Source organism: Armigeres subalbatus, chromosome 2, assembly GCF_024139115.2.
Source record: "Armigeres subalbatus isolate Guangzhou_Male chromosome 2, GZ_Asu_2, whole genome shotgun sequence".
Classification (NCBI taxonomy): domain Eukaryota; kingdom Metazoa; phylum Arthropoda; class Insecta; order Diptera; family Culicidae; genus Armigeres; species Armigeres subalbatus.
This window is the reverse complement of record NC_085140.1, coordinates 254713021-254734804: the sequence shown is the minus strand read 5'-3', so window position 1 is coordinate 254734804 and position 21784 is coordinate 254713021. Positions and strand designations below refer to the sequence as shown.

Genomic DNA, 21784 nt, shown 5'->3' with positions numbered 1-21784 from the left:
TCACTTTCTCAGATTACGGCAATTTCCTTCTTTATATCTCAATCACTATCTGTGTTTCACGTTTTACCAAAACGATTCGTATACGCAAAAAATGTTGCGGTCGAAACTACCATTCCGATGATTATTTTAAGGATATTCACCATCGATTTTCAGCAGATAACAAACCCGTTTGTTTTTACCATGCGCGCAGTAAAAATCAATTGTAATCCTTAGCAGAATATTGTTACATGAACTGAATCAGTGGTGGATTTTTTCTTAACCCATAGTCAATTTAACTGAAACTTTATAGGCGTAGTCTACGAAACAGTAATTTTTACTACGGACTTTTGATTGTGTACTGTTAAACCTTTCACACTAAAAATTCCAAAACCTCCCGTGGCACCTTTGAGTGGTCGTAGAATTCTCTGCATCAAGTAGGCGCCCAACTACCTTTTTTCTTCATTTCCTCATCATTCGCAAGGACCTGGCCAGGACAGATCTCGACTGTTAAGGAGTGCCTTACTTCCATCTAAGAGATAGTGATTAGTCCCAAATCAATATATGTATGTGGTAACGAATGGAAGTGATGCTACTCTCATACAATGCAATGGTCTAGGCTTGTACCACCTACGAGTTTGTGAGAATCCCTAATGCTAATGATAATAGAGTAATAGGTATCTCATTTACAATTAAGCTTGAAATTATTTTATTTGGGAGCTGCATTGCTTTTCTTCACTATGTTTAAGTTATCCATTCGCTAGGCTTCAAATAATTAGTATTAATTTGTTAATAGTTTTAAAATAAGTTTTAAGATTTATTTTCAAGTCATGTCATTATTTTATGCTTAATTGGAATGAGTTTGGCAGAAGTAGGAGGTAGTTTAATCAATCATAAACAATGTAAAATGAATAAAACATTTCAACCGAAAGGAAACTGGATTTAAAAATGAATAAGATCCATTCTTACCTCCGTCGCTCGATACAGCTTTCTCGCAGATGAAAAGTGAACAAGTAGTGTACAGAAGAAGCGTCTTTCCCGAATGGTGCAATTCAAAGGCAGCGGTGGAATAACCTTCGCCAACAAGTGCTTTCCAGTGAAAATCGATCCACGGTGAATCTGTATAGCAGCAGAACAGAATATTTTCCCCCTCCAAATCGCCGTCGTCGCAACTGCCCGCCTGCCTGCCTGCCTGCCTGCCGGACGTAGGCTCTCGTAACAGCTCCAGAGGGAACGGTAAACGACGGCACCGCATTGGAATACCAGGAGCAGCAGAGTTGTGCGTGCTCGCACAACGAGAACAAGTCTTCCTGTTTCAGGTAATCTTGACTGACTGATTGTTTCAATGTTTAAATATTTCCTTGGGAGGGAAGTGCCTTGATTAAATATACATGCCGGAAAATGTGTTTAGTAACCGTGAGCTAAGCACAAGCATACATATCCAAGCTTAGAGACGAGAAACTTTTCAGGAACACCGTAAGCTCAAAATAAACTATATAGAGCTTCAATTAAGCTCGCAATCCACCCGGTATCGCATTAGCCGAAGAATGCAACGGTTTACCTCCAAGCATGGACGTAACTAGAAGAGTAATACAGGGCTGAGTTTGTATCTCTACAGCCACTATGATGGTAGTATTAATTTTTGGACTTTCGACTATTCATAGTAATGTTAAGCGTTGATGACGTTAAACGTTCATCATTTTTATATTAAATGCAATTAAAGCGAATCTGATTGTGCAGCGCAGTCGCTTGTCACATACTTCTAACGTTTAGTTGATCGACAACTGCAACTATTTTGCAACTTTTATGCAAATATACTTGCAGCTATAGATAGTCTGTCATCATTTATTCGTTCTAAGAGCTGCACTCCAGGGAATTCTTGGATAACCTGGAAAGGAGCAAAGGAGCAGTTGGTCAGGGTTCTGCAAAACACACCAAGCTCCAATGCAAGATTACCCATTTTCTTGCGTAAGTTTTCGTGTAGCAGATCCAAATAATAACCAATCGTATTCCACCCTATAACTGTGGATATCCAACAGATTCTATAACAAATAATCTAAAACCAAGTACCCGAATAACGTTTACCAGAATGACATTAATCTGAATCAGGGCTGACAATAGTCATTCTCGTCGTATGAAGAAAGCGAAAAAAAATTAGTCTTCGTCATAACATTGCACGACGCAACACCTATTCGTTTTCTTCGCGCCGCATGCGTACCACGACGATAGTCGCGCAGCCAAAAGTTATGACGATTTTCGTCGTCACTTCTTCACACAATTGATGGCACGTCATTATAGACGGACTGGTAAAAAAACATAATAGCGTCTCAAATAAACAAATAGTAGGAAATTTGGTAACATAAATGTATCGAAAACATTCATAACGCTTTCATACGTTGCTTCAAATTCATTATTACAAAGAATTAGTAAAAATCTTCGCATGGCAGCTGCCGCTTGAAGAATAAAGCCTCAAACGCAATACAACGGAACGGCGACGGAAACGGAAAATTTGACAGTTAGCCCATATATTTTCTGTCAAATTTGCCGTTTCCGTCGCCGTTCCGTTATATTGCGTTTGGGGCTTAACGGTATGAAGTCTTCGTTATTCGATGTCGTCAGGACGATTTGGTTACACGACGAAAGCTAACGTCGTGCGCGTCATTGACGATGTGTAGAGTAGCAATGAAGACAATGCAACTCGTCGCTACTGTGGCATTTCGTGCTATGACGATGACGATTGTCAGCCCTGATCTGAATAACATGTACCTGAATGTAACATTCTCCCGAAAAAAGAAAAAAAAGAGGATTGAAATCTCGCTTAACTTTTCAAAAGGACCTAAGTAACATTTTTTTCATGAATTAATTTGAATAGCGTAATCAACAGAACAACATGAAAGCTATTGATTGCAGTATTCAAATTAATTCATGAAAAAAATGTTACTTAGGTCCTTTTGAAAAGTTAAGCGAGAAATATTTCATATGGAAAAATGGATACCGAGAGTTGAAATGTTATTGAACTACATTGTGCAACATTTCGAAAGGCATTTATCAAGCGACCGTCTACTCTAGTAGCATATTCTAAGCAAACATATCCTTTAGAAAATAGGTTCATTTATTAAATACAATATTTCGGAAACTGAGTTCTTCAAAAGAAAGTGTATACTCTATCGCCTTATAACGATTACGATACCGATACCGTACTTTCAGGAAATTCTACGTGCTATCAAAGAAGATACTGGCTACTTTCCAGTTTTTTAAGCATGTTGTTCTACGAATGTATCATCTATTCTATATCTTTGCGACGACCAAATCCAACAGCCAAGCCTCTCAAACAGTCGAATCGCTTTTCCAGCCGTTAGTGAACCGATTTGAACAATTTTGGGACTCATACATTTTCCCGTCTTCCAAGATTTGTCTGAGACGTTGAGACCTCCGAATGGACCTTTCGGGTAGAGATGTAGCAAATTAATTGATTAATTCGAGTAATCGATTGATCGTTGTGATAATCGATTAATTTTGAATCGATAACTACGCAACGATTAATCAATTCAATAATAGAGAATAATCGAGAATAATCGATTAGTTACGATTAATCGGGATTTCACAATATTTATTGTAAGTCAGCATCATCTGATTCAGAGGTCAATATTTAGCATAGTTTGTTCGATGATAGTTTACGGAGAATATTTGTCGATGTCGCAGTTGTCGCGACGGTACATAAAAGTTCAGTTTTGATAATAGCTGTGGAGAGTCAATTCTATGGGAGACAATATTGGAGTTCGTAAGGTATAAAAAGTTGCAGTCTTCCACAAAATTGTTCAGAAGGTCAACACAATTTGCGACAGGATCATATTTTTTCGGAAATTATCCACTTGACGGTGCTAGTGTATATGGAAATACTCGTAGGGTTAGATATTGTGGTATCCATAAGATTTAGAAAGTTGGCGTCTTCTACAAATATGTGCAAGAAGTTAAAACGAAACTGTTGCAGATCATATTACAGACCTCATTCGATTTTGGAAACATTCGACTTTGGCAAAACATTTTTTTTTAATTCTTTTTATTTTTGATGTTGCTTATCAACCACATAAATATCGTAATCCTTGTAAAAAAAATGAATAGACCCCTAAACCGACGTAAAAAAAATGTGAAAAAATCGTGTAATTTTTTATTCCAATTTAAACGCTTAAAGATCGAAATTTTCGTAAAAAAAATTGGTTAGACCCCGAAATTAAAAAAAATTAAAAAAAGCAGCGTATTTTTTTAGTGTAAACGTTTAGATTTCAAAATTTGTTTAAAAAAGAGTCACAGTGTGTCTAGTGTCACAAAAAATGAAGAAATGTTGAAGTATCATGAGAAAACAAAAACCATTCGATTTTGGCAACATAAATGCTCCGAATGTGTTGCCAAAATCGAATGGGGTCTGTATTTCGGAACTTATCTGCTTGGCGGCAATCTTCCGACAACTGCAACTAGCGTGTAGTTGATTTCTAGTGTAAAAGTCGTTTTAAAATACCTTTGTAAGGCAAATTAGCTACAAGATACCGTGCTATAAAACATATGCTCAGTCAAACAAAAAAATCTAAAAAATCACCTGACAAATCTTTGAAAAAAAAATTAGAATTGTTCTTCAGGAGAGTAATATCTCCTAGAACTGCTTAGAACAGGCCTACCCAACCTTTTCAAGCCACGGGCCAATTTCCAGAATGACCACTTGCTGGCAGGTCAGAAAATATTCGGAACATATTTTTATACATTTTCAAAATAACCAAAGTAAAATACATTTTTTTTAGAATGGCATTTAGTTTCACAGAATGGCTGATATTTTTTAAAGAAAAACTAAATACAATATTATTACGTTTGAATAATATTTTTTTGTGTGCTTATTTTCTTTTTCTTTTAACACTTTTTTCCAATACTCCACGTATATTGATTTCACAATCGGTGATAGAATTGCACAAGCAGATAATGAAGATCAACAATTACGTTTTACTGCATTTATTCTCGATAAGATTTGTTCAAACAGATATGTACTTCTGAAGAGAGAAAATATCTTACAAGAGATGTGTCTTTCGGAAATTTAGATTTGAGCTCGTTGTTGCATTGGAGGTCAGTTACATCAGTAAACAGTGTTGAGGAACTGTGTTCTCAAAAATATATAGCGAATAGAAAATTTGTTTCAATAGTTTGCATGTTAGATAATAAAAGTTCGACGTGTTGATCCCTGACTTGGAGCTTGCAGAGAAATATCGCAAATTTACTTTTGTGGCTCATTAACAATCGATTAACAAATAAACACATTGCTTTAATTTTCAAGTGTCACAACGCCCGTGCTCTTTCCCATCTTTGTCGGACCTCCACCAGTTGTTAGGCCTTAAGGTTTCAAAAAAGAGCTCAAGGTCTTAACAGCTTTGTCGCGTAAGGAAGATCCATTAATTACGTAACGCAAAAATTGAAATTTTTCGACCACATACCCCCCCCCGCTTCCCCTATGTCACACTTTTTGTATGAAGCAGCTGAAATTTTTGTATGGGTTGTCACACTTCACGGAAAACCCACTCCCCCCCCCTAAGCGTTACGTAATTTGTGGACGTTCCCGTATCATAGTTTTCACATCTAATACAACTGGGGCCCTCCTTAGCCGTGCGGTAAGACGCGCGGCTACAAAGCAAGACCATGCTGAGGGTGGCTGGGTTCGATTCCCGGTGCCGGTCTAGGCAATTTTCGGATTGGAAGTTGTCTCGACTTCCCTGGGCATAAAGTATCATCGTGCTAGCCTCATGATATACGAATGCAAAAATGGTAACCTGGCTTAGAAACCTCGCAGTTAATAACTGTAATGAACACTAAGCTGCGAGGCGGCTCTGTCCCAGTGTGGGGATGTAATGCCAACAAGAAGAAGAAGAAGAATACAACTGAAGGAGGCTTTTTCTTCAGAGCTGTTGGTGATAACAGCTTGTATGCATTCTCCTTCCTGGAAAGCTTGCCCAAGTTTTTTTTTGTTTTTTTTTTCAGTAATAACAAAGATATTTAAGTAGAAGATAGTCCACTCTTCAATATCCCATACCGCCATTTGGCGAACAGACTGTTCCGACAGCAGCGCCAACTTGTGATTCAAAGTCGAACATTTTTTGGAAAAATGATCAAGTGTGCTCTGCTTTTCATTATTTCAGTATTGAAACGTCACTGATATAAAATGTTTTTATTACTGCAGTAAGTTGGCGAGGAATCCTCTTTCAGCTAAAGCTAGCTGAAGTATCAATACAGTAATCTTTTCGCATCATCAACACCGATTTACATAGGAAATATCAGTATCGAAAAATCGTTTTATTTTTTTTCTCAATTTAATCTATTTTCATACAACATTTTCAGAATCATGGAAAAGCTGGCTTAAGATGTCTCTCATTCTGCATCATTGATATGGCTTGTGGATACGCCTAAATGATTTCTTGTTTCATCCGATGAGAACCCGATGAACGAAAATCACCACCATGTTTAATGCTACCTGACATCTCGGGAAAATTTTCCCCTGGATTTTGGTCCCCGTGCATTTTAAATGGAGCCAGGATTTTGATTTCTGGCCCCATTTGAAATGCACGTCGACCAAAATTCGGCGGAAAATTTTCCCGAGATGTGAAGCTACCTTTAGGTAAAATTAATCCTTTTTTAATCAATAAATAAAACTACTAAATACTTTGTTGAATTTTAATTGAAACTTTTTTTGTGAATTCAACCAGATTTTTTGTTGGTAATTTAATATAATCTTCCTTTGCAAATGCTTCTACTTAAAGAATTTCTCTTAAAGTTTCTTTGCAAACTCTTTTAGGAATTTCTTTGAAAATTTCTTCTGAAATTCCATCAGTAATCCAATTTTTTCCTGAAATTCAAATCAGGATTTTTTAGCATATTTCTTCTGGAGTTTCACAACTCCATAAATTCCTTCAGAGAGGAAATCCACCCAAAATTCCTTTGGAAATTCCTTCAATTTATCCAAAAATGTCTCCATAGATTCAAACCAGGCGTTCTTTAGATGAAAAAGGATTAACACGACTCTTCGGCTGCATCGCCGCTGAAGCCACTCGACTGGATTTCAGTGGAGGACATAGAAGAGAAGACATCATCCTCAAAAATGTCCGAAATAAAGAATAAATAAGCAGAATAGAAAGTGGCGCGAAACCAAAAGCAAATATATTTATTTGCAACGTTCGGTTTCCACCCACAATCATGGTGGGCCACGCCGGGAAATTAGGAGGAAAAAAATTTTTTTCATCTTGAAGATGATATTTTAGGAACGAAAGTCAAAGCTTATTATTTAAGCTTTATTTTGAAGTTTGTTGCAATAGGTGTTCTAGAAAGTGGTTCCTTATTTAATTTTACTTTATTTCACTTTGCTGAAGAAACGAGGAATCAAAATGATCCGTTCTAGTGTTGTAAAACCGAAATTTCCGCCCAATTCGTCAAAAACAAAATGTTTATAATAAAGCCGTTTATTTAACATTTTGTCCTACTGGTCTCTGAAAGGTCAAGGGGGGGCGGGTTATAATGAAAAATAAATATTAAAATGAAAAAAAAAATTAAAAGAACTCCTCGGATTTATTAAACAATGTTTTGAAAATCCTCAAAATTATCCCAATTTTATTTGGTTGCCCCCTCAAAACATTATTTTTTGGCAAAAAATCCGAGGGGGGCAGACAAAATAGGGTTTATATATTTGTATCGGCCTAATCAGGAAGCGTAAACTTTACTAACTCAGGAATAGGGGTGTGCGCCGATATTTTTGCAACAGCGTCGAGTGTCGCTGACCAACATTTGCCACTCCACAAAATGAAATTTAAGAAATTTGGAACAATTCCTCGTTGAAATGCAGAAAAGTTTCCTGGATTTGAATCTACTGTTAATCACATATAACAGTACCGGACAGGCTGATGTTCGGGACATACAAATGTTTGAACAGGAGCACCGAAGGATGCTTATGGCGATAGAGCGCTGCATCATTTCAATCGATTCAAAAAGACTAATAAGTATAACGAAGCTTCGGATCAGTATAAATATAGCGTTCTAGGGGTTCCGCAAAGCCAATAAACACTATATTGAGTCAACTCCAAACAATAACACCTTCAACTGGAAAAATCTTTTTTTTTTATTTCCGTGGGAAGTTCTTTTCAATTTGGGGACGTGGGAATGTTGGTCAACGGGGCATGGATGTAGACATATCGGCTGTGGCAGCGCACGCGTCTATTCCTGAGGTAGTTTAATGTTGTAGCGCCTCTATTCCTGAGTTAGTGAGGTGTATGCCTCCTGATTACTATAAACATTTTTACAGTGTTCTGAAAACTTATATGTGAATATGCACGTTATGTGGAAGATATTGATTTGGAAAATGTATTGGAGGTAACCACTTTCCCTTCGATGGGACTCGAACCCATGACCCTACAGTACGCTAGACTGTTACTTTAACCAACTAAGCTACGAAGGACCTCCGTCGGCCTTCGCAACCTAGCGGCTACTGAACGAGCTCGAGATTCCCAAATTGGACGCATAGTCAAATCACTCGCAATCCATTTCCCAAGCCAACACTACCACATGTGTATAGTACACTATCACATAAGAGGAGCGTGAGTATTTAGAATGTCTGGCGGCTATACACATTCTTCATCAGCAACTGTACACGCTAACTCTCACTTACTCAGTGACTGAGTAAAATTGTATTGCTCTCTCTTTCTATCCCACGGAAATTTTACTCAGTTTCCGTCAAAAGCAGGACAACTCAAAACTATGAGTAATCCTGCTTTTAACGGAAATTGAGTAAAATTTCCGTGGGTAGAAAAGAGATGGCAATACAATTTTACTCAGTCACTGAGTAGGTGAAAGCGTGTACTGATCAAGTGAGGTTTTGTAAGGTATTTGCCAGTCGGTCGTCAAGCTCAGACCCGACCGCATTGCGTAGGCAAGAGCAAGCAACTCAGGATCAGTTCAATCAAAGTACATATTCACATATGAGTTTTCACAACATTGTAAATTAATGTCCAAGTCGGGTGGTTTAATCCCCGGAAATAGGCAATTAACTTTGATTGAACTAAACAAATTGCTTAATAAATAAAAATAAATAAATAAATAAATTGCTTTAATTTTCAAGTGTCACAACGCCCGTGTTTCTTTGCCTGAGCTCCATCAGTCATTAACTTTGTCGCGTATCGTAGTTTTCAAATCTTCCGTGAGAACTTTAACTCTTCATCGTGCTTTACGAGAAACTAATACAGGTTTACCTCGATTATATGGACCCTCGATTATATGGACTTCGATTATATGGACTTTTTACCTCGATTATATGGACATTTTTTTTCGCTCAATTTTGTTTTTTGTTTTTTGGGGTTTTAAAAAGATGTTGAATATTGTAAGTCATATTTTACATTGATTCTATATTTATTATGGTACATTGGGGCAAATAAAGGCCCGTAAGGCATGTTATGATGTTATATATGGAGATGCACTCTGAGTCATATGTTCGATTGACTTTATTGATTTACCATTTTCGCGTTGGAAAATTTCATTGTATATAATAATAAATATACAATTCTTTAATCTGCAACAGCCACGGCCACGTCCTTACAAATAGGTGGTGAAAAACAATGCGCATTTTTGGTGATCTCTGTCATACGAAAACGTGAAGTGAATTGTCAGACTGACAGTATGCGGAGCAAGTGATAAGATGAGATTGTCATATTTAGCTTTGCTTAGATTTAGCTTAGATCTTTGCTTCCAACCTTTTTCTGCTTTTGGTGCATGGAATTAAGTATAGAAGGACAGATGATGCATTAACATTTAGCAAACCGGACCCACTGAGACTGATTTTTTAGGTATATCCATGAGAGCCCGCCACTGAGCGTCGTTTTGAATTTTAAAACCCGTTGCAAAATACAGCCCTGCTTTAATATACGAAAATAGTCCAAAATAGCCAGAACAATTTATCCTTTAATATTCCACTTAGCAGGTGTAGGTGCACTGTGCAATTGACCTTTCCCGTCAACAATTTTTATCCGCTCAATCGATTCTTCAATTTTTTGAGGACAACTTTCCCAAAGAACCCATACTTTTTGACGCCATAATTTTTGATGAATAGTGCTGGTTTCCAAGCTTGACCTAACATTCGCCCGATTTTTAATTAAAATAACGTGCGGCACTTTTCCGATTTTTTTTGATTCTATAATATGAATTCTGTGAAAAAGTTGAACTTAAATAAGTCAAAGAATTGACTGAGCCAATAAAACGAGATACATTTTTAAAAATTACACTGATGCGTGGATAGAGCCCCTTATTTACATTGATTTAAATTCTTTTTAAGAATATCGATTGTTGCAAGGAGATATTTTAAAGATAAGTGTCAGAAAAGTGAGACTGTTTCTACGCGATTTTTGCATAAAAAATGCATTTTGGCCATATCTTCTGAGCCCATAGTCCAATCCGGCCAATTTTGATAAGGAGACAATAGGACAAAACTTTACATCGGTTTCAATTTGCTGCGATCAAATCAAAAGAGGACAAGTGTCAGTCCTTCTAAATAAAGCCAGTTTTTGAATCTAACATATACCTTTCTCGACCACTCAGTGTTTGCTTTGTTGCTCAAACAGGAAGGCACTATAGTTAGAATTCGTTAATAAGTATATTAGTGTGCTCACATTGAGCTGGGCGAAGTCTTCATTACTAATGTAATCTTAGAAACAAGCGGCTGGAAAAAAGGTTACGTTCTTATAGAAAATCATAATCTACTGAGTTATCATAAAATGAGCCCAAACATGCGGATTAGACTGTAAGGTAATATATGGATATTTTCTTTCAACTTTTAAGACTTATTTCATCGTGTAACACAAATTTCGAGAAAAAAAAATTTGCTTCGATTATATGGAAAATTCGATTATATGGACTTTTTTGCATCGAAAAAGTCCATATAATCGAGGTATACCTGTACTACTGAAGGAGGCTTTTTCTTTAGAGCAGACGATATTATCGTACGTGTATCGTTTTCTATGGCGCCGGTGGCAAAGTGAGAGGAATTTCAAGAATTAATTACACATACCTAATCCTTTTCAAGACTCAAACTTAAAAAGAGATATTGACGTTGGGAAAAATCTTCACCCATACTAACAGACTATTCGGCCTAAGTTTTTGAATTTATCCGATTAAACGACAATGACAATTCTGACAAGATCCTTTATTTTTAATAATGCGCCATTTCAAACACTAAAAGAAATTTTCTGGCAAGATTATTTGGTTTTCTTTCTGTTAGTCATTAAATGGAATCGATTTTTTCTGGGCCACCGTTTTTAACAAAAGAAGGTCAATCTTCTTTTTTCTACATATAAAAATGAGTTTGCATTTCCTTTGAGGCAATATAACTCAAGAACCCGATTTGCATGATTTTCTCACTAATGAATTCGTCTTGAGGTCAGCTATGTTTATGTATACAATAAATTAGCAAATTTGAGGGGAAAAGTTCAAAAATTGTAAAAATGCAACGTTTTCATGAGTTCTGAAAAAAGTCATCAAACTCGAACTAAAATCGATCTAGAGGGCTACGCTGTAAATTACAATTTGGAAGAAGAAAAAAAAACCCAGCGAGATCGGGAAAGTTCGTCTGAGATAAATTTTCATCAAAGTGCCATACTTAATCGTTTGGCAGAAATACAAGCGCTCCACTGAGGGGATGATGCAATAAATTTGTTTGAATGGATGGAATCACTCACTGCCACCAAGCTACCATACGAAACGCTCATGCCACCGAAACAGTCTATTTTTGCAATCAACCCTTTCTGTGCAGAAATTTTTGGTCCTGAAAAGGACCGATTTTCTTTCCCCAATGCGCTTTTCCAATAACTAACTGTAACCAAACGCTTGTCGGAGCCTTGCATTGGAATTTCACTTCGTGCTGTTATTGTCTGTTATTAAGTTTTCGCTAAGACGCCACCATTTTCAATAAATATTAAGCATCGCCACTGATGCCGCGGGACCAATGCGAAGGTTTTCTGCTGTGTCTGCTCTGCGTGACATCTCGACCGCTCTCTACGGAATCCCAATCAAAATGACTTGTGCGCACCGGAAAGCATTTTTTCCCTAAAGTAACGTCTTTCTCGACTTTGCTGTCGTCGGCGGAAAGCGAAGTTTTCAGCAAGATTCTTTGGTTTCTGTTAGTATTTGATTTTGTTTCTGTTAGTCATTGGAAATGAAATCGATTTTTTCCGGCCCGCCATTTCATACAAAAGACGGTTGATCCGAGATTATTTGTCTTCAAAGTGCTAAACTTAACCGTTTAGCGACGGCAGAAAGTAGCCCTTCACAAGCAGAATCACAAGCGCGCGTCGGAGGGAGATGAGGCAATAAATTTGATCGAATGGATGAAATCACTAACAAACATGCTACCACGGCGATGCCACCTAAACAGGCCATTTTTACAATCAACCCTTTCTGTACAGAAAAAAACTGGTCCTGAGAAAATTCAATTTCCTTTACCCAATGTGTTTTTCCAAAAACTAACTGCAACCAAACTCGATGACTTTGCGGTAAGACGCCACCATTTGGAATAAATTTTCAGCATCGTCCCAGCATCACGTGGGATCGCAACAGACGACATTTTTGAATTATCAACCTTTCTTTCACATAAAATGCTGGTTCGATGACGATCACCATCAATGCGATGGATTTCCGTTGAAAATGCTACCAATGCCATCGTGCTGGTGCTTAAGCTCCGCTACGTTCGCTCTGCGTGAAATCTTTTTAGACCTGAGGATTAGATCCAAACCCGCAAGCTGCTTGATTTTGATGTCTGTGCTTGCGTTGTATGTACGGGATTGGTTGTTTAAGTATTTCTTGTCAATTTTATAATAAGAAATTGTTGGAAATCTGTATTTTTTTAACAATAAAATGAAGCGTTGACTCATCCGTAATCGAATGGTCCAAAAATATTGGAAATCCATGAAGAAACGGCTGAGAGATATTGACGTTCAATGTCTTTCATTTTTTCGTGACGGTCTCCGATTTTCGCAATCGCAAACTGTACCCCAATATAGAAAAAAAAGAAGTTGTCCTACGTAAGAAAATATCTCCTCGATTCGCTTTATACCGGGCATATGCGTTCATTTAAATAAGGCATTAATTTCTTTCATCACCATTTTCTATTTATTTAGGACAGAAACGCGATTACAGGCAGTTTAACTGATATATGTAGGTGAAAACTATTATAGACTTTTTATACTGACAGCAAAATTTGAAATACTGGAAATACCGGTATTTTTCGTCTTTACCGGTACTAAATACTTCGTTACTCAAATTTGGCCGGTAATGCCGGTATTACCGGTATCGGTATATTGCCAGTTAGACCACCCTAGCCAGAGATGCCAGATTTGAAGACATGTCTTCAATTTGAAGACTTTTGAATTGTGAAGACATTTATTTTGTGAAGACATTTTGAAGACTTTTCAAAATATTTGAAGACTTATCTACCTATTTGAAGATACTTGAAGACTTATAAGTCAGGGAATAGAAAATACAATTTTATTACTTACTTCGACTTCAATATATAGATTATATAAATATAACGAACGTTATGATGGTTTTTGTCGCGGTCTTAGAATCGCAAACATAAAAATACATTCACACCAGCCCACACTTAACTTTACGTTGTGCGCTGGTAATCGAAAATTCCCAATGGCAGCACTCGTTTAAATTCTCCTTGGCGGCGGCGGCGTTTTTGACGTGTCTGTAAAAAGTTATTTCGATCATTTCATCGAAATGGAATGACCGATCTAATTTATGGCACACTGAATTCTTCTACGACTTGATTTATTCTATTCAACCGTTGAACAGATTTTTTATAAATTCCTTCCGAATTCTTTTTGACATTTCCATGTGACATTCCTCTGAATATCATTCGGGAAATTCCTTGAATTTCCCATTGATTTTCAGACTTCTTACTTCGCTGGTGGGCACGCGCACAGAAAGGATATATTATGTTTTCATCGGGCAATGCTTCCAAAGCTCCCACAATAAATTCCTTTTAATTTCCACAAAAAAACTTGTCTCAATTAATTTCCATATAAAATTCTTACGAATGTCGACAAGAAATTGAAATTGTTCTGGTGTTTAATGGATATGTCTTAACTCTGACAATTCCTCTATAAATTTCTCCAAAGAATCGTTCTGGTACTCTTTCTGAAATTCCTCATAAAATTCCGCTAGGAATTTGTCCGAACGTTTCAGGGATGTCTCCGAAAAATCCTCCAGGAATATCTTTGGAATTTCCTCTAGGAGCTGTAAAATCATCCAGGAATTCCTCCGAAAGTACTTCCAAGAATTCCTTCGGAAGATCCTCCAGAAATCCTCCGGTAGTTCCTTCACGAATTCCTCCAGCAGTTCTTCCAGGAACTCCTCCGAAAGATCTGACAGAAATTCTTCCGAAAGTTCTAACAGGAACTCCTGCGGAAGTTCCTCCAAGGATCCCTTCGGAAGTTCCTTCATGAATTCCTTCGGAAGCTTGTTTTGGAATTCCTCTGGAAGGCTTTCCAAGAATGTTGTCGAAAGATTCTCCAAGAATGCATCTGGAAGCATACTATGAATTTTTTCTGGCATTTCCGGAAGTTTCCTCAGAATTTTTTTTCAGAAATTCCACCGGAGATTCCTTCAGAAATTCATCAGGAAAATCCTTCTCAAGTTCCTCCAAGATTTCCTCTTGAGAATCCTCCATCAATTCCTTCTGAAGTTCCTTCAGAAATTTCGCCGGAAGTTCCTTCAATAAATCCTTTGGATGTTCCAACAGGAATTCCTAAGGAAATTTATTCAGGAGTCTTCCAGAAGTAATTAGAAGCTCCATCCAGCAGAAAGGAGTTTATCTCGGAGTTTATCCGGAAGTTGCTCCAAAAGTTTATCCGGAAGTTCCTTCAGGAAATTCTCTGAATGTTTCTTCAAGTACTCCACGGTATTTTTTCTAAAAGGAAATTTGGAAGAATTCCACGTGGAAATTTAGTAATTGTCTCGCCAGCACTAAACTGTATTCCGACTTCCGACGTTTTACTTCCGAACTTACTTCCGACATCATAAAAGTTAGAACAAAATTTGAATTTGCTACCAACACGTTGTCGGAAGTGTGGAAATCGACTTCCGAACATCAGTTTGGTGCCAGCGACAAAACAAGCTCGATTTTGTGACAGATAACACCGTGCAGTGCTGCATATTTGTTTTATTTTTCCGTGTGAATCTCGTTGGAAGTGGGCCTTGCTGCCAGTTCATCAGCGTCATTTAAACAGTTTTGGTCTAAATGCACAATAAAAATTCAACATCCAGGGAAACTCATTATACTGTCCTATGAAAATTTTACAGAATATTCTCTTGAATTCTAACAATTTGAATGAAAAAAAATAAGCATTATTCCACATCAGTAAAACAAAGAGATGATTGAATTTACAAACCTATTGGATATTGAAAATTCTCGCTGATAATCATAATTTTAATGAACGTGTTTCGGGTATTTGTCATTCGGGTACTTAGTTTTCAGTGGATCAAATGGTCGGGGCTCAGCCAAATCACACCAAGCACCAACGAAAAATTACCGATTTTTCTGCTCAAACTTTCGTTTAGCAGATTTAATTGATCTCAAATCGCATCGAATATCCCTCAACCCCATAACTGAGGATATCCTACTGCAAATGTATGCTTCAGATAATGTTTGGATGGAACACTCGTTGGAGGCAAATATTGAAAAAGCAAAACAACAACTGAGTTCTTCGGGTTTTTAAGAGTGCCTTCTTTATATATTTCTATTCTTTATATTCCTCTATTCTTTATACGTGGGAATATCTAGTGACTCGCCTGCCATAATCAAAATTGAAATCTAATATCAGCCTGACGTTGACAAGCCGTCGTTTCTCGCTTGTACCACGCGAAGGTGAATTGCCCACTAGGGTGCCAATGAAATGACATTTTCAAATTTCAAAAAACGACATTGCTCACAAGTTTCATTACCTCAAAATATGACCCCATGCAAAATTTGAGCTCAATCATGATTTAGGGGTGCCCAAAATTCATCAGTTTTGGAATTGTTACCCATGAAAATTTTCCCAAGGAGGGAGCAAAGGAAAAGTCAAAAATCGAATTTCTGTTTTTGATGCCAAATAACTAAATGCATGAAATGTCGAGATCTGATGTTACTTCAAAATCGAAAAAAAAAATCGATTTTACGTTTTCGTAGCCAAAACTATCCCCCTATGCAAAATTTGAGCTGAATCGAACAAGATATAAAGATATAAACTTTTGAACTTCGAAAAAGTTTCTAATGGCGAAAACAATTCTTCATCGAATTTAAAACCCGGACGTTACGCAAACATTTCCCAAGCCCAAAAATATGCCTATTTTTCTGTAGATCGCTCCAATTTTTATGGAAACGCAAAATTTTAAATTCAATTGCCCTATTACTAGTAACTTGATTAATTTGTTTTCCTTTCCATACAGCTATCAACGCTTCTGTTGTTATTTGTGCAGTTTGTTTATCAGATCGCAAATGAAACATGAACTTAAGAAGAACTTCACCATACGACGGCAAATTAGAATATCCTCCATTTTATGAAAAATAATAATAATAAACAGTGTGACTGCTTTCACTTCTAAAGTTCAAATAAATAATGGCAATGGAAAAACCTAGAATGGAAAAAAAAAAAGTGTGATTAATTTTGAGCACCCCTAAATCATGTCCGATTTAGCTCAAATTTGGCATAGGGGGATATTTTTAGTTACGAAAACGTTTGCGTATCGTCCGGTGTTAAAATTCGATTAAAAAAATAAAGTCCCAAAAATGTTCTAAGAGAAAAAATAGATTTTTTTCATTTTTTTTTTAATAACATCAGATATTGACGTTTCATGCATTTTTAAGTAGTTTGGCATCAAAAACAAAAATTGGGAAAATTTCCATGGATAAAATTTTTAAAACTTTGGGGAATTTTAGGCACCCCTAAATCATGTCTAGATGTGCTCAAATTTTGCATGGGGTCATATTTTGGGGTAATGATACATTGTGAGCAATGTCCTATTTTGAAATTCGATGACATTTTTTTCCCCATACGTTCCATTCCCGAGCAAAGCTTGAGAGCAAAACGATAACTCGTTTTCATGTTGTGAAATCGCCGAATATGATTACTTAATTTGATATCTTTTTGGTCGTTTTAACGGTTAAAATAACAAAATATATAGCAGAAAAATCTTACTGTGACATCAAATCGAAAACTATTTCTGCTATCGATGAGAGCAAATCGAAAACTAAATTTGATATTGGTTTCGATTACAAAATAAGTACACAGTTTGCTGTCAGATCGTACAATTTAGAAATCTACAGCGAAATCAGATCAAAATATGTAACCAATCATGATGATTTACATTTTAAAACAAATAATGATTTCAATTTGATTTCAAAATCAAAATATGTTTTCTATGTGCTCTCATTATGTTTTCAGACTTTACTCGGGTACTGCCCACCAGTCAGTGCAATGCCTTATCATCGTACTATTGTACCTCCCATGGTCGATGATCAATCCCAGGGTCTTAGTTATTTTCAAATCGGCCCATCTCCTCCTGGATTTCTCAATCATACTGACTCACCATCTATGTGCTATTCGATGTGCAACCTTTCGATTATGGTGCATCTTGCCAAATCAATCCGACTTGAAGTTTCCTGTTCTGTGTTTCAACCACCGATGATCCACAATCTGATGAAAATCAGATCCAATTAAAGAAATGCTACTGAAATAATATTTCTTCATCCAACTACTTCCAACTGATTTAAGTTCCATTGAAAAATTTGGCCAATAACTGAACAGAAAGATGAACACAAACAAATCCGGACACACAGATTCAACCGAATAATGTTACAATAATGGATTGGCGGTTTGTCTCAAATCGTTAAGGCCGATAAAGATTGTCAACAAATCGAAAAAAACAATGCAACAAATCGGATAACACTAAGTTTTAAAAGGTGTGTTTCACATTTTTGTACACATTCAGACATATACCTCAATTCGTCGATCAAAAATAAACTGTGAAAAAATCACGGCTTCCAGAACACTAGTCTAGGTTTAATGAGCATTCAGGATAACGTGAGACACCTTTTAGAATGGTTTTCTGCATGTAAGGTAACATCCAGGAGGGGGTTGCCCGAAGTATGACAATCCATACAAAAAATTCAAATGATTCATACAAAAAATGTCACATTGGGGGAGGGGGTTAATAATGGCCGTTTTTTGTTACGTAATTGATGGATCTTCCCTAATATGAAACTTTAACACAAGTTCAATTCCTCGCTAGGTTTTTCGCTGATCCTATTAGTCTTTTCGTACAGTTGATATATGTGAAAGACCAAAAGGCATAATCCGAGTCTGACAAGATATTCATCTTCTTCTTCATTAGCATTATATCCCCCATTGGAACATTCCCGCCTCGCAGCTTAGACTGCGAAGTTTCTTAACTGCGAAGTTTCTAAGCCAAGTTACCATTTCTGCATTCGTAAATCATGAGGCTAACACGATGATACTTTTATGCCCAGGAAAGTGGAGACAATTTTCAAAACGAAAATTGCCTAGACCGGCACCGGATACCGAACCCAGCCACCCTCAGCATGGTCTCGTATTGTAGCCGCGCATCTTACCGCACGGCTAAGGCGGGCCAAGATATTCGTATCCAACTTTTATCGTGCTCATCTTTTAGGTAGGTATGCTCATGCTGCTGTCGCTGCTGGTGCCGAACAAACCCTTTCGACAACTGTCAAGAGCATCATCCAACTGCAGAGGACTTTCGCTCATCTAAAGAGCACTCAAACGTGAAGCACAATGCACGGATATATACATCCTCATATAGCCAGCTATATACGATCGAGATTGTGCTGGGATTGTACCATTCTTTACTTAAAATGCATACCAGCAGCATGGATGGGTACGAAAAGTGCAACTTCGATTCTTACGGCGCCTGAAAAGTTGGAAGGAAATTCTGAATATAGTCCTCCCCTTTCCATCCCTCACTCTGCGATTCATAAGGACATAAAAACTGCCGTCAGAATTTCACAGAAATGAAACTTCGCATGAATAGCCGCAATTAACGCTGATGCATTCTGATGGTCCCAGAAGGAAAAGTATTGCTCCATCCCGTAGCATAACAGTAGAGAGCTGGAAAAACAAGTGTCATCCGATGAATGAGTGTTAAAAAGTGGGCCGGCTTTCATCTTGGGTGGAAAAGTTTGCACTTTCTTCGCAATGAGAGCAGAAGCTGTCAGAGCTAACAGTTCTGTCACCGTTTCGAGCATTTATCTGAGTTGAATGGTCATTTCTACCATCGTATCGGATGCCGTGGTGGCAAAGTTCGTAAGAAGTTTGTAAGTTTTCAATTATTTGTCGCTTCGGGTGTTTCTTCTTAGCTTTATGACACTGTTTTCCTTGCCATTTGAGAACTGGGAGGGGACCGTTTGAAAAATAAATGTTTATGATGATGTTTTTCCATTTGAAGTTGGTGATTCTGTGAAAAGAGTTCGGACCAATCATTTCAATTCTTACCTTGCATTAGTAATAAGCAATTCCGTCCGTCACAGCATATAAAGATATAGAATGAAGTCAAGGTGATACCTACCAGCATATATCTGTTCTGGCTACGTTCTTGTGAATGCTGTCTTAGTGGAGAGTTGAGCAACTACTTGAGAAAGACGATGAAATTTTTTTTTATTCATGCTAGAAATTCTGCTGAATTTCTTAAAAAAAATCATTCTTTTGAATTTCCACCGTAAATTATTCTAAATTTTCACGAAAATTGTTTTTGAATTTTCTTCGGGAGATTCAGAAGAAATATCCATAAAAATGTGTGTGGATAAAAAGGAATCATCAAACCGATTCACCGCCAGTATCGATATCACATGTAAATTTGATAAAAAAGAAATAAAACAGTCAAAATAATTGAAAAAATCAACATGATGTGTGTTACGAGAATTGAAATGAATGTGTTTTATTAATGCGGTTAGTGTTGTAAAGCTGAATGTGACTGAAAAAACAAAACTTCGTTTGTCCATTTGCGAGCAACTCGAAAAGGAAAGTGCAATTAAAAAAAACCATTTGAAAGTAAATTGATTCCCTGTTGTTTGTGTAGTGTCAATTTTGCGTTTGCAATTTTGGGAATTTCCGTTCCGCCAAGCCATGCCTGTCGGTTTCCACATAAATGTAAATAAAATGAATATGCGAACCATGGGAAAGCCACATGGTCGAGAGGGACAGTGAAATTTTATTAATTTTCCACACTTTCTTCCTCGTCTGCTTTCCCCATGGAGGTGTTCAAGCGACAACCCGCAATTATTACGGTGAGCTTTGATGATAAAAAAAAGGTTTGGACAACGGGATGCCATTATATGTACGCCATCGTAATGTCAACCGCGTGACCAACCGACAGGCAGGCAAGCATTTTACAATTACTTTTTTATGGAAAGCTGTTAAAACAGCTATATTGCAGCAAGTATAACTTTACTTTATTATTCAATAAGAAAGGGTAAACAATTATCTTTGAATTGCACGACCAATGAATGGATGTTTGACATTTTCGAACGACAATACATTCCAAATTCAAATGATTTGTTTTTTAAACGTGAGCTAGATTAAATTGGCCGGACGAGGGATGTCAAGTCATACTGAAATTTTGTTTTTATTTAACAGAGTTTACCTTGCATCGCGAGCAAAGGCGAAGGACCGCCGCTTCCGCCCCTACATAAGATGTGGCCGACCCAGCCTCACTTCCGATTCCGAATTTCTGTTGCTATTGACCTCTGGTGGAAACGACGATGGAGCTAGTTGTTTGAGATCCAGTTGTAAGGCCACCATCAGGCACAAATTAAGTACCAATGGCATCTGTTGATAAACACCTGCAGCCGTTGAATGTTCTCTACTGATACACACCATGTTTCGCTAGCGCATAACAGCACAGACTTCACATTTGAGTTGAAACTTAGGATTTTGGTGCGTTCGTGCGACATAAGTCGAGTCAAGTACAGGACATTGAAAACGGCATCAGAGTCGAGGTCGAAATACGTATATGTAAAGATTACAAAACGTGATGGAATTCAATGGAATAACAGGTGGTTAAAAAAAATACTTTTCTATAAGAACATTAATGGATTTTAAGATTATTGCTGCAATCTATCATGAGACGTGCTTTGTAATTTTCCAAACCACAATCCATTTTCCAGCGGTCTTCGAGACGCGCTTTGTGATTTTCCAAACCACAATCCATTTTCCAGCGGTCTTCCAGACGCGCTTTGTGGTTTTCCAAACCACAATCCATTTTCCAACGGTCTTCTAAACCACAACCAATTTTCCAACGGTCTTTCAGACGCGCTTTGCCTCCAAACCACAATCCATTTTTCAACGGTCTTCGTAACGCGCTTTGTGATTTTCAGAACCACAATCCATTTTCCAGCGTTCGTTCAAACGCGCTTTGTTGCAAAACAAACCACCTTGCCTTGGGATTTTTTTTATCCATCCAATATTTCAACACATTAGCACATTAATCACTTGAATTCAATTCACCTTTTGAAATCAGCGTCAGGATCCAAAAAATAACCTGGTAGGATCACCAAAATGTGTGGCTCCAAATAGTTGGAGCGAAATACGATGACAGCATCTCTCCGTCGGTGCGTGTGCACGCCGCGGAGATCTGACAAGAAGAGGGCTAGTCGTGGCTTGCTGCTCACCGATTGACTCGCTGAGGTGTTGATGTATAATCACACGGTGAGGGTAACTTACTTAAACCC

General features: G+C 37.4%; 1 protein-coding gene across 5 annotated transcripts in view; it reads left to right on the top strand.

The window, feature by feature from the left end:
• The window catches only part of LOC134212094 (protein rolling stone), a 187835-nt gene that overhangs the window by 69316 nt on the left and 96735 nt on the right, over positions 1-21784 (top strand). The window contains exon 1 of one of the 5 annotated variants that reach the window (XM_062689626.1): positions 994-1295. The exons of the other annotated variants lie outside the window; for them this stretch is intronic. The gene's annotated coding sequence lies outside the window, so the exon portion shown is untranslated. Of the gene's footprint in view, positions 1-993; positions 1296-21784 lie in introns of those variants that run through there. 5 annotated transcript variants of the gene reach the window in all.